Below are 12,878 nucleotides of genomic sequence, written 5' to 3' on the forward strand. Positions count from 1 at the left end.
CTCTTCTTTTTCGACATCTCTTGTCATCCCTGACACCATCCTTCTGTACGTGGCCTTCGCATATAACACGGCAGTACTAGAAACGACGCAGCTGCCGCCATACAAGTCGGTCTCGGAAGGAGGCCGGCAAGGAGGCTCCACACAATGGTGCCGAATACCACCTTTGAAGAGAATCTCGACGTCGCCACTTATTTGCAACGTGCCGAAGAAGCTCGACAGCTCGTCCGACTGCGTATCAAGAACCAGCAGAGGATCGACAGCCGTCACTATATTCTTCGGCGAAGCCACATGGAATACCGGCCCGGTGACCGTTTGTGGGTGTGGACACCAATACGCTGACGTGGACTGATTGAAAAGCTTCTTCGGCGATACTTTGGGTCACGCAAATTGCTACGACGTCTCTGTGCACTAGACTACGAGCTTTTCCGGACGGCATCACAAATCCCTTCGGCGCAGCGCACGACCTGAAGTCGTTCACGTCGTGCGCCTCAAGCCGTTTTATGCACGTTGTGGAACCCTAGGACCGTTCTCTTGTTTGCTTCATTGTTTTTTTTTCAAGTTACCTGCATTTTTTACTTCCATATTCCCTTTGGGCATCTGAACGATCCTTGTTTTCAGAGGGGGGCATTACCACGCCTGCTTGTTTTATGTTGATGTATTCGGGTTTGAACCAAAAGGACGGTTACTTCCATATTCCCTTTGGACATCTGAACAATCCTTTTTTCAGAGAGGGGCATTACCACGCCCGCTTCTTGTTTTATGTTGATGTATTCGGGTTTGACCCAAACGGACGGTTAGCAATGCACGACGCAGACCACGCCGCAACGTTTCAGAAGCTTTGCGATTGTAGTGGATCACTTTGATAAGATTGCGCGCTGGATGCGAATGGTCTAGTTCACTCCAGATCCTGCGCGACCACCAGTAATACGGCTGGAAAGTTTGATGCGTAATGTATACAAGACGGCGCGTCCTTGCGATGGTCAGTATTTCGACGGCCAAACCTCTGTTCGCCGCAGTCAGCCTAGTGTTTATTGCTGTAGTTTGACTTTCCTTTTCTCGGCCACGAATTAGGACAAATAAAGAGTTTCATTTTCGACACGCCGACTGCTGTCTTAGTCGACATCGCGACCCCGTGACCATATTGCTGGCTAGTGTATGTGGTTTAACGTCCCCATGTGACTGAGGCTGTGAGAAACGCTGAGGTGTAGGGCGCTGGATAATTTAGACCACCTTACCTTATTGCAGGTACATGCATGACAAACTTGCAATTAGGAAGATGTTTGGCCCAAATCCACAAAGCGCGGTGTATTCAGCTATTTGCTGACTACGTGGAATTACATCGATGCGTTGGATTTTCCCGGTTTTTTCACGAGCACAGACACAAATTTATTGAAAGTTTTCTGTGAACTCTTAGGTTACCTACTTGCACTCATAGGTACTCGTGTTCATACCATTATATACTCACACTCAGTAACTCATTCGGGTTAATACTCATGCCAACTCACACTCATGCGCCCTCACTCACTTTCTCATTCAGTCTTCCCTTATAGGGACTCACGATCATACTACCGACCTCAGACTTGCAGATACTCCCGTTCATACTCACACCTCGCACTCATTGACACTCACGTTCTAAAAGTTTTACAGACACTCATGGGAACGCGCTTTATATCATGCTCACATGAATTCACACACATGTACTTAAGTTCACATACAGACCCACGTGTTCTCGCCCTTATCAGTACCCAATCGCGTGCATACTGATGCCTAATCACGCTCATGTGCACTCACGTTCATACCCACGCTTGCACTCATCGGTACTTACTGACATCATACTCATGCCACCTCACACTCACGGGTGCGCAGTGGCGTCCACACTCATTCGCGTCTACTCACATTCATGTGCACTCACTCATGCACCTGTGCCTGCTCTCCCACCTGAGTACTCCCTCATGTTCATACTTGCGTTTACTCACACTCATCACAATTTACGTTCTTGTTCGCGCCTTCCCACTCATCGGTGCTCTCACACATTTATACTCAGGTCTACTCATATTCATTGATACTCACTGACGTTCAGACTCATGCATACTCACTCTTATGAGTGCTCATTCACGTTCATTGTCACGTCTACTCATACTCATTGGTACTCACGTTCATTCTCATGCATACCCACGATTCTCAGTACTCAATTATGTTTACACTCACCTCTACTAACTCTCATGGGTCCGCACTAAGGTTTATACTTTTGCAAACTTACACTCATGAGCACTCACTCAGGTTCATACTCACGTCACTCGCGTTCATGAGTACTTACTCAAGTTCATACTCACGTCTAATTTCACTCATGAGTACTCACTCAGGTAAATACTCACGCATAATCGTACTCGTGGGTACTCACTGAAGGTCATACCCACGCCTACTCACACTCATGAGCACTCACTCACGTTCATTCTCACGTCTACTCACACACCTCGTCACTCACTCATACTTCCCCGCATGGGCGTCTGTACAAGCAGGCGTTTGGTGTGTAGCGACACCACGGACCCGAGCTAACGGTGGGTTTCAACCCGCCCCACGCCTCTCTGTGCGTGGCTTTGCCGTGTCCGGAGAAAAGGGGATCCTGGGGCTTGAGCCGACGCCGGGTGAATGAACCTTTAAGGCTCCCCGGCAGAGGCAACACACCCCTTTGGACCCGGCTTCACGTTGACGTCACCCCTGGGCTAAACCACCCATGGGAAATCGACATTCACATTTTCCTATCTCTCTCACCCACATCTTCGTCTTTCTCATTCACTTTTAGCCTTTCCTGTCCTCGGCTGTGTTTAAGGTACTTCCGTTTTTCTTGTCGGCGAGAGTTAACCTTGTGTAGGTGTCCTCTCTTGGGTGCATTATATTTCGTTATAGCAGCTGTGTACACCTTTTTTTTGGCTTGCGTTTGTCGTGTCCCCATGTCGGGTTCCATGGAGGGCGGCTGGCATGGCTGCCGAATTCACGCATAATCTATTGCCGCAGCCTCATTTTCCAAACTTAACAATTGTCCTCTCACAAAGAGGGGACGCACCGAAGACACTCTAAACATTTTATGAAATCTCAAGAAATGTCCCCACTATTCCATGTGATCCACTGCAAAACAGCTGCAAACTCTCAGCCGTGGTTGTCAGACAACAAGAATGGCTAGCAGATTTCTTCTCCTTGAAGTTCAAAACAAAGCACAGTATGAAAAAATGACCAAACCTGTTTTGTTCAGAAACACACCTGTATCTGTCACACCACATCGTTCCCTCAACAGTGCGTGAGGTGTAGTACCAGACCAAGACCTGCTTGAATTGACTGAAAATGAGTTCCTCGAAGGCTGGAGTGAACAGCATGTGACAAATGTACAACGAATCAAAATTAGGCGCATTGATAAGATAATCCAGACAAAACACCTAATCCTCACATTTTGTACAAACACACTGTCAGAACATATCGAAACAGGCTATTTGAAATTCGCTAGACCATACATCGCCAACCCACGCCGTTGCTTCAAGAGCCAGCGTTACGGTCACGGCTCTTAGAGCTGCCGTGGCCGTTAAACCTGTGCAAAGTGCAGTTCGTATGAACACCGCCTTGAAGACAAGTGTGTTGAAATCTAAATTGCGCAAACTGCGAGGGTGGTCACCCAGCCTACTGGCATTTCTACCTCATGGAAAAAGAAAAAAGAAATCGTCACACTCAAGGTAACTGAAAATATCTCTTTAAAGAGGCGCGCAGACGCCTCTCCTTTCGGTAGGGTCCTACTTTAGCGGATGTGGCATGTGAGAGGGCAGTGCCACAAAGCTACGCGATGGCCGCACGTACCACACACAGTGGATAGGCGGCAGCGCCATCCGCCCCATCAGCAGAAGCAGACCGTGGTGCTCCGCAACCAAAGGGCATGCAGGCCTCCGGATCTGCAGGACAAGGAACAGGTTCAGGCAGACAGCCGCAAAACTCTGACAGGCGTGCGCGTGACCCGCGAGCGGGAATCCAACGTCTCTGCCAAGGCGATTGACACAACGGCAAGCCTTGCGGCGTCACAGGCGCCGAAGGAACGGCGCAGCTCGTTGGAGCGCGCCAAAAAAGAAAAAGCCCGCATCACGAGGCCTGGAAAGGGCACTGTCGCTTAAGGCGACAGTACTCCGTACACACAGGCCTAATTTACACTCAAAATGGATACACAAATCTTACAATGGAATGTGAGAGGTCTTCTCAGAAACATTGATGAAATCCAAGAACTGATACACGAACACTCGCGAAAAGTGCTGAGTGTACAAGAAACACACCTGAAAACAAAACACAGAAACTTCTTTAGACACCACGTCATCTTTCGAAAAGACCGAGTTGAAGCTACCACATCATCAGGTGGCGTTGCCATTATGATAGATAACACCACTGCGTGTCAAGGTTTGCAGATACAAACGCCGCTCGAAGCGGTGGCCGTTCATGCTGTTATCTTAAACTAACTTGTTACCATTTGCTCACTGTACATCTCCCCTCATCATCAGATTCACAAACAGGAATTTCAGTCCTTAATGAATCAATTACCTGAACCCTATATCCTCCTCGGCGATTTTAATGCCCACATCCCTTTGTGGGGCGTCTCTCGGAGCGATGAGGCCGGCTGTTTGATTGGGAATTTTACCTTTTCCACTGACGAATGCTTAATAAATGAGAAAGCACCCATGTTTTTTTAGCCTGGCAAACAAAATTTACTCGGGCATTGACCATAGCATCGCTTCTCCCACCCTTTTACCTGAATTTAAGTAGGATGTTATTAAAAACCCTTATGGGAGAGATCACTTTCTTATACTGCTCAGAACGCCAAAAGAAAATACATTTCCACCCTAGGCTCCAACTTGGAAGGTAGACAGAGCTGATTGAGGGAAGTACCGAAATCTTAGTAGTATCTCGTGGGCCGAGATTTCTTTCATGAAAATTAATTCGGCTGGAAATTATTTTACCGTTTTATTATCGACACTGCTTCAAAATATAGTCCCCAAAGAAGCGTTGGACAAATAACGTTTATTAAACTCAACTCAACAAATTTTGGTGCCTGGAGACGTCGTGTGCCGTGGTGAAACGACGATTGCAATAAAGATCGCAAAATCATAACAAAGCGTGGGGTTTACCACGTGATTCCACCACTGCAGAGAATCTGAGCTTTTTAAAACAAGTAAAGTCCCAAGGACGAAGAACGCACCGACAGGCTAAAAAAGAGAGCTGGATGAAGTTTTATCAGGCATCAATTTCTACATAGATGAAGCTAAGATCTGGAACAGGGTAAAGAGGATAAGAGGCCGACAGGCACATGCACTCTCTTTAGTAGACACAGAGGCCAACAGCCTTGAAGACCAAGCGAACTTCTTGTGCACTCACTTTGAGCGCATATCCAGCTCATCACACTGTTCAGATACATTCAAACGGTACCAATAGAGAATAGAAAGACAAAAACTAGAAAGAAAATGTTTAAAGAAATCGCACCATCTCCCGCTAAAGGGAACCATGAGGCGATGCGAAGCAGCGTTTCGGCATGTCGAGCCCGCGTTTGAGAGGGGAAGTGGAGAGGGAGAAAGTGGAGAGGGGAGTGGGCGAGCGAATGTGGAGAGGGAAGCGGGAGATGGGTAAGTAGAGAGGGGGATTGGGGAGAGGGGGAGCGGAGACGAGAGGAGGTGTGTGGAGAGAGCTTGTGCATACGCAGTAAGGGTGGTCGCGCCGCACACCACTACCATCACCACCGGTTTGAACTCCGTTATAAGATGCTTCACATCTAAAAGAGCCATAGAATCAACCATTCCACTTAGCTGAGCTGCAGGCAGCGCTAAACTGCTGCAGCAAATTCACCTCAGGCTCTTACCGTGTTATTTAATTCTGAAGCACTAGCCCCTTGAAACACAAACACCCTCCTCTGAATGTACGTTGTAAGGTCATCCGGCGTGGAAAGAGGCTATTGTGATACCTATTCTGAAGCAGGGCAAGGATATCTTGTGTTTCGAGTTACAGGCCTATAGCCCTGACTCCGTAAATCTGCCAATTATTTGAAAAGATGATAAACCGCAGGCTACTACATTTCCTAGAAACAAACAAACTCGTCGACCCATATCAGTGCGGATTCCGAAAGGGCCGGCCCACCACCGACCGCCTCATTTGCATAGAGGCACAAATCCGCGAAGCTTTTGTTCATAACCAGTTTTTCCTAACTCTGTTCCTTCGCATGGAGAATGCATACGATACTACGTGGCGGTTCGGAATATTGAGAGACCTTTCACACTTAGGTATACTTGGAACACGCTAAGTGTGACCTTTCCAATAGCACATTCCGTGTTCGAGTGGGCAGTGCCTTGCCACGACCGTAGGCGTGCACACGGAGGGGGGGGAGGCGACCGCCTTCCCTAGTCTTCTAAAAGAGGGGCGCGAAATCTGCACTACACATTGACCCCTCAATTCACCAAAGAGGGGGGGGGGCGAAAAATCTGCCCGGTACATTGACTTAGCAAGAGGGGGGCGCTGCGTTGAACCTCCGCCCCCCCCCCCTGACGGAGGAACCAGCGCACGCCTACGGTCACGACCGTTTGTGCAAGAAACTGGAGTGCCACAGGGCAGTGTCATAAGCTGCACACTTTTTGTTATAAAAACGAATTCCCTGCATTAGTACATTCCGCGTAACGTTTTATGCAGCATACGTTGATGTCAAGGCGGTGATGCGGGCTAGTTGGTTTGAATCACTAGTAACCATATTTGTAGCGCAAAAAAACCAGACGTAGACACAAGTAAGGAACACATACACAGGACGGGCGCTAGACATCAACTGATTTAATACTACGGACAACATAAAAAGCCAAAAACCGTCGGACATGAGCGCATGCGCACCATCACACTCCGAGGTGCTTCCTTATACCTGCGTCACCACGTTTTACCACCTTACATGCGCAAGATTTCCTTTCAGATATTCAAGCTCTTTACAAGACAAGGCTATCGACGCAACACTGACACATTTTCTTTCATTCTCACTTATAGCAAACGCTTCTATAATTTCTCGCGTTGCCTGGTCCTTGCCTTTCTTAAGCACACGTGTGGTGGTGAGTTCTGGAGCACAGCCACACCGGCGGCAATGGTCCGCCAAATGTGTAAATCAGTTGATGTCTAAGGCCCGTCCTGTGTATGTGTTCCTTACTTGTGTCTACGTCTGGTTTTTTTGCGCTACAAATATGGTTACTAGTGATACGTTGATGATTTACAGAAAGCTTTTAATGCCTGTAATTTCTCATCATGCGAGCGACAGGTTCAGCGCTCTGTCAACAAAGTCTGCAAACGGGCAGGCGAGAACGGTTTCAGTCTGAATTCACAAAAGAGCTCCTACGTACTGTTCTCCAGGAAAAGAGGCCTCCACCCCGACCCCCATATAGAGTTGCCGGGTGAACGTGTAGCTGTTAAAAATGAACAGAAATTTCTAAACGTAATTCTAGACACGAAGCTCACGTTTGTACCACACAGTTGGTACATTAAGGAGAAATTCATGAAGACAATGAACATCTTAAAGGTGCTGTCCAGCTAAAACTGGGGCAGTGACAGAAAATATCTAAGGAGCCTCTGTAAAAGCCTGATACGCACGCATCTAGACAATGGGGCGATAGCTTTCCAGTCTGCAACAACAACCCCCTTGAAAATGCTGGACCCTGTCCACCATTTGGGCATCCGGCTTTCTGCGGGTGCTTTTCGAAGGAACCCCGTAGTTGAATCCAACGAGTGGTCGGTCCACCTGCAGCTATCCTACATTTCCTTTACACATGTTCTCAAGGTGACCGCAAACAACGAACACCGCTCATACTCAACTGTCAATGATTTTAAATGCGAAGCATTTCCTAGCGAACTTCTGCGACTTTGACCGTATCTATCTATCTATCTATCTATCTATCTATCTATCTATCTATCTATCTATCTATCTATCTATCTATCTATCTATCTATCTATCTATCTATCTATCTATCTATCTATCTATCTAGCCGCCTACAACTTTGTGCTCTCCGGGCCGTTTCGTTAATAGGATATACACCAAATTTAGAATGGCGAAACATGACTTTATGACGAACATAAATGACTGGTCATAACATGAAAATCATGATATCCGTGTCATGAATGACATGATTGACATGCCACTCTTTTGGTGCTCTAGCGGCCGTTTCGTTAGTTTGCTATTTACCAAAATTGGTATGGCGTTACAAGAGTGTAGAGCGAACAGAAGTGGCAGGTCCTAACGTGAAAATCATGGTACCTGTGTCATGTACAGCATAATTTATATTCCACGCTCATGGTGCGCTGGCGGCCGTTTCGCTAGCCTGATATACTCCAAAATAGGTATCTCGCGCCGTAACTGTGTGGCGAACATAAATAACAGAAATTAACATGAAAATCATGACACGCATGTAATGTACAGCATGACTTACGTGCCACGCTCATGGTGCGCTGGCGGCCGTTCGCTAGCTTGCTATACACGAAAATTTGTATCGTGTGACGTGACTGTGTGACGAACACAAAGAACAGGTGGTAACATGAAAGTCATGACACGCATTTCATGCACAGCATGACTTACGTACCACGCTCATGGTGCGCTGGCGGCCGTTTGGCTAGCTTGATATACACCAAAATTCGCATGTGACTGTGTCACGAACCTAAATAACAGGAGTTGACATGAAAATCATGACACGCATGTCATGTACAGCATTATTTACATTCCACGCACATGGTGCTTTCGCGGCCGTTTCGCTAGCTTGATATACACCAAAATTGGTATCTCGCGACGTGACTGTGTGACGAACACAAATAACAGGAGTTAACATGAAAATCATGACACGCATGTCATGTACAGCACGATTTACATGCCACGCTCATGGTGAGCTCGTGACCGTTTCGTTATCTTGATATATACCAAAATTGGTATCGCATGACGTGACTGTGTGACTAACACAAATAACAGGTGGTAACATGAAAATGATGACGCGCATGTCATGCACAGTATGAATTACGTGCTATGCTCATGGTGCACTGGCGGCCGTTTCGCTACATTGATATTGCCGCGAGTCTTATTTTTCATGAATTGAAGCTTCACCCACAAAGACTGCGGGCAACGCGCTGCGCAGTACTCGCCGTGATGTGTAGGAAGCTTCGCGATTGTTTTGGAACAATCCGTTAAGATTGCGCGCCACACGAGAATGTTCCAGCTTTGTCGAGAGATAACGCCGCCAACAGCGATATCGCTGGAAAGTTCGATAGCGCCTGTATAAAAGCCAACGCGCTTGATTGCTTGGCAGTTGATCGACGTTCGACGCTCTGCTCGCCGCTATCAGTGTATTGCTTTTCAGTTTCCCGGCCACAAGTTCGGCCAAATAAAAAGTTTCATCCCGGATACGCTGTCTGCTCCCTTCGTCGACGTCACGACCACGTGACATCTGGTGGAGGTGCTCCCCGGTCCATGTACCGAACGCCCCCATCCAGCCGTGAGCCGAGCCCTCGCCGCGAAGAAGACACCGACAACATTAGCGACAGTCGAGCCAGCCGCAGACTGAAAGAACTTCCCCCCAATACGGACCCCTACCGGACAAGACAAAAGCCACGGCGACAAGAACAGCAGGCACGATGACGACCGCAGCGAACCCTGCCGCGATAGTGATGCAGCCGCCCAGGGAGGCGCCGGCATATCGTGGTTCGCGATGTGAAGACGCTGAAACCTGGCTGGAGACGTTCGAAAGGGTCGCAACATTTAACAACAGGCACGCCGACGACAAGCTGCGCCACGTGTACTTCTACCTGGAAGAAGCAGCAAGGATATGGCTCGAGAACCGGGAGTCCACACTACGAACCTGGGATCTCTTTCGCAGTGCTTTTTTGGAGACTTTCACGAGCGTCGTCCGAAAGGAAAGGGCCGCAACCTTGCTGGAGACACGGGTTCAGCTCCCGAACGAAAACGTGACTATCTTCGCGGAAGAAATGACCCGGCTGTTCCGCCACGCTGACCCCAACATGCTTGAAGAAAAGAAGGTTCGTTTCCTCATGCGAGGAGTAAAGGAACAACTCTTCGCTGGCCTTATGAGGAATCCGCCGAATACCGTCCAAGATTTGTCTCCGAAGCAACAACAATCGAGAAAACGCTTGAGATGCGAACACGGCAATACAAGCGCAGCTTCTCGACCACAAGCTACGCCGACGTTCAAGCACTAGGATCCGCCGACCTGCGTGAGACGATTCGAGCAATCGTGCAAGATGAGTTGCGAAAACTTCTACCTTCGTCGCAACCTCAAGTAGATTTCATCGCCGAGGTCGTACGCCAGGATATCCAGCATTCACTCGGTGCGGCTCAGCTAGTAGAGCCGCAGCCGCAAGCTATGAGCTATGCTGCTGCAGCCCGCCGTCATGCTCCTCCACCACGCCCATGCCAAGACGACACACCACCACAGTACCCTCGCCAGACGCCGCCGCCGCCACCGACGCCCTACCGTCCACCTGTCGGCCAGACGCCGCCACCGACGCCCTACCGCCCACCTGTCGGCCAGCGCTACACCACGAGGAGGACCGATGTCTGGCGCGCCCCTGACAACCGCCTCCTCTGCTACCACTGCGGGGAGGCCGGCCACACGTACCGCCGCTGCCAGTACCGTCAGATGGGGCTACGCGGATTCGCCGTCAACGCGCCGCGCCCGCAGCCAGGCGAACGGCCTCGCGACATCGACGACTACCTCACCGGAACACAGTGGCAAGAACGACGACCTTCACGCTCGCCGTCGCCCTGCCGTTACATGTCACCGCACCGCCGGCAGTACACTGGCCCAAACCCGGGCCGGTCGCCTAGCCCGTATCCGGAAAAGTAAGGGCAGCAACCGATGTAGGTGCGGTTGGTGAACGACGAAATGCTGAAGACACTGCGCCGCGACGAAGTTCCGAGCCCCCGCCGCACGCCGAACAACGTCCTGAAGACGAAACTTTGCGACCGGAAGCAGACCTGACAACGCAATGCGGAAGCAGCGGTGCAAACCGACGTAGCCGTGACCCGACGCCGCGACGTAACCGCAACGCAAGACGGCGGACTGGCGACCTCGACGTTCTGATCGACGGCCGCAACGTCACCGCTCTCATCGATACTGGAGCCGACTATTCCGTCATCAGTGGGCCGTTCGCAGCACAGTTGAAGAAAGTTAGGACTGCTTGGGGAGGCCCCGAGATCCGGACCGCTGGAGGCCATCTGATAACGCCGATTGGTGTCTGCACGGTGCGAGTCACGATCAATGACCGGACTGATTCTGCGAGCTTTTAATCCTACAAAACTGCTCCAGGAATGTGATACTTGGAATTGACTTCTTAAGTGACCACGGCGCCGTCATCGACCTGAGGTCTGAGTCGATAACACTGACCTCAGACAAAGCGCTCCCGCCCCACGCGATGCCAGGCAACCATGCATTGAATGTGACTGAAGAGCAGGTGACCATTCCGCCGCGCTCCAGCGTCATTATTTCCGGCGGCACCGAAAAACCTGCGAACCTTTAAGGCGTCATCGAGGGCGATTAGCACCTGCACCTGAACCGTCAAATTTGCGTCGCACGAGGTACAGCCGAGCTGCGTGATGGTAAAGCAAACGTAGTGCTGACAAACTTCAGCCAGGAATATAGGCACCTCAACTTTGGTACGACGGTTGCCTACATCGACGAATGTCTAGCCGCCAGCGATGCTTTCGCCCTCTTCGATGCTGCCGAACCTGCTTCGACGAATAGAGGTCCCGAACCGGATTTTGAAGTCAATCCGAGCCTTCCGAAGGCCAAGCAAGACCAGCCCAAAACCCTGCTCCTGGAATACAAGGACTGTTTCTCGTCATCATCGCGGGTCCGACAAACGCCCCTTGCGAAGCACCGCATTAAAACAGAAGAACATTCTCGACCACTCCGTCAGAGCCCCTACAGAGATTCTACTGGAGAGCGCGACGCGATAAAGAAACAAGTCGACGAGATGCTACGCGACAACATCATCCAGCCGTCCAAGAGTCCGTGGGCGTCACCAGTGGTGTTAATGAAGAAGTACGGGACACTGCGCTTCTGCGTTGATTATCGGCGCCGGAACAAAATCACGAAGAAGGACGTCTACCCCCTCCCACGAATAGACGACACCCTAGATCGACTTCACAACGCGACGTACTTTTCGTCGATGGACCTCAAGACCGGCTACTGGCAAATCGAAGTCGACGAGAGAGACCGAGAAAAGACTGCCTTTATAATACCCGACGGCCTCTTTGAGTTCAAGGTCATGCCTTTCGGTCTTTGCTCGGCACCTGCGACGTTCCAGCGTGTCATGGACACCGTACTGGCTGGATTGAAGTGGCAGACGTGCCTTGTGTATTTGGACGACGTCGTCGTGTTTTCCTCGACCTTCGACGGGCATCTCCGGCGGCTTGAGGCAGTACTTCAAGCAATCAAGGCCTCTGGACTGACCCTGAAGCCAGAAAAGTGCCGATTCGCGTACGACGAGCTCTTGTTTCTGGGTCATTTGATCAGCAAGTCTGGAGTGCGCCCAGACCCGCGGAAAACAGCTGCCGTCGCCGACTTCACGCCACCCACCGACAAGAAGGCCGTGCGCCGATTTGTCGGCTTACGCGCCTATTACAGACGCTTCGTCAAAGACTTTTCACGGATCGCCGAACCAATGACGCTTCTCACGAAGAATAACGTGGAATTCAGGTGGGAAACGGCGCAAGTGCAAGCCTTTCAAGAACTTAAACGACGCCTGCAAACGCCACCCATACTTGCGCATTTCGACGATTGCGCCGATACGGAAATACACACCGACGTAAGCAGCGTAGGACTCGGTGCCGTCCTTGT

The sequence above is a fragment of the Rhipicephalus sanguineus genome, chromosome 9 (assembly GCF_013339695.2).
Source record: "Rhipicephalus sanguineus isolate Rsan-2018 chromosome 9, BIME_Rsan_1.4, whole genome shotgun sequence".
Lineage (NCBI taxonomy): Eukaryota > Metazoa > Arthropoda > Arachnida > Ixodida > Ixodidae > Rhipicephalus > Rhipicephalus sanguineus.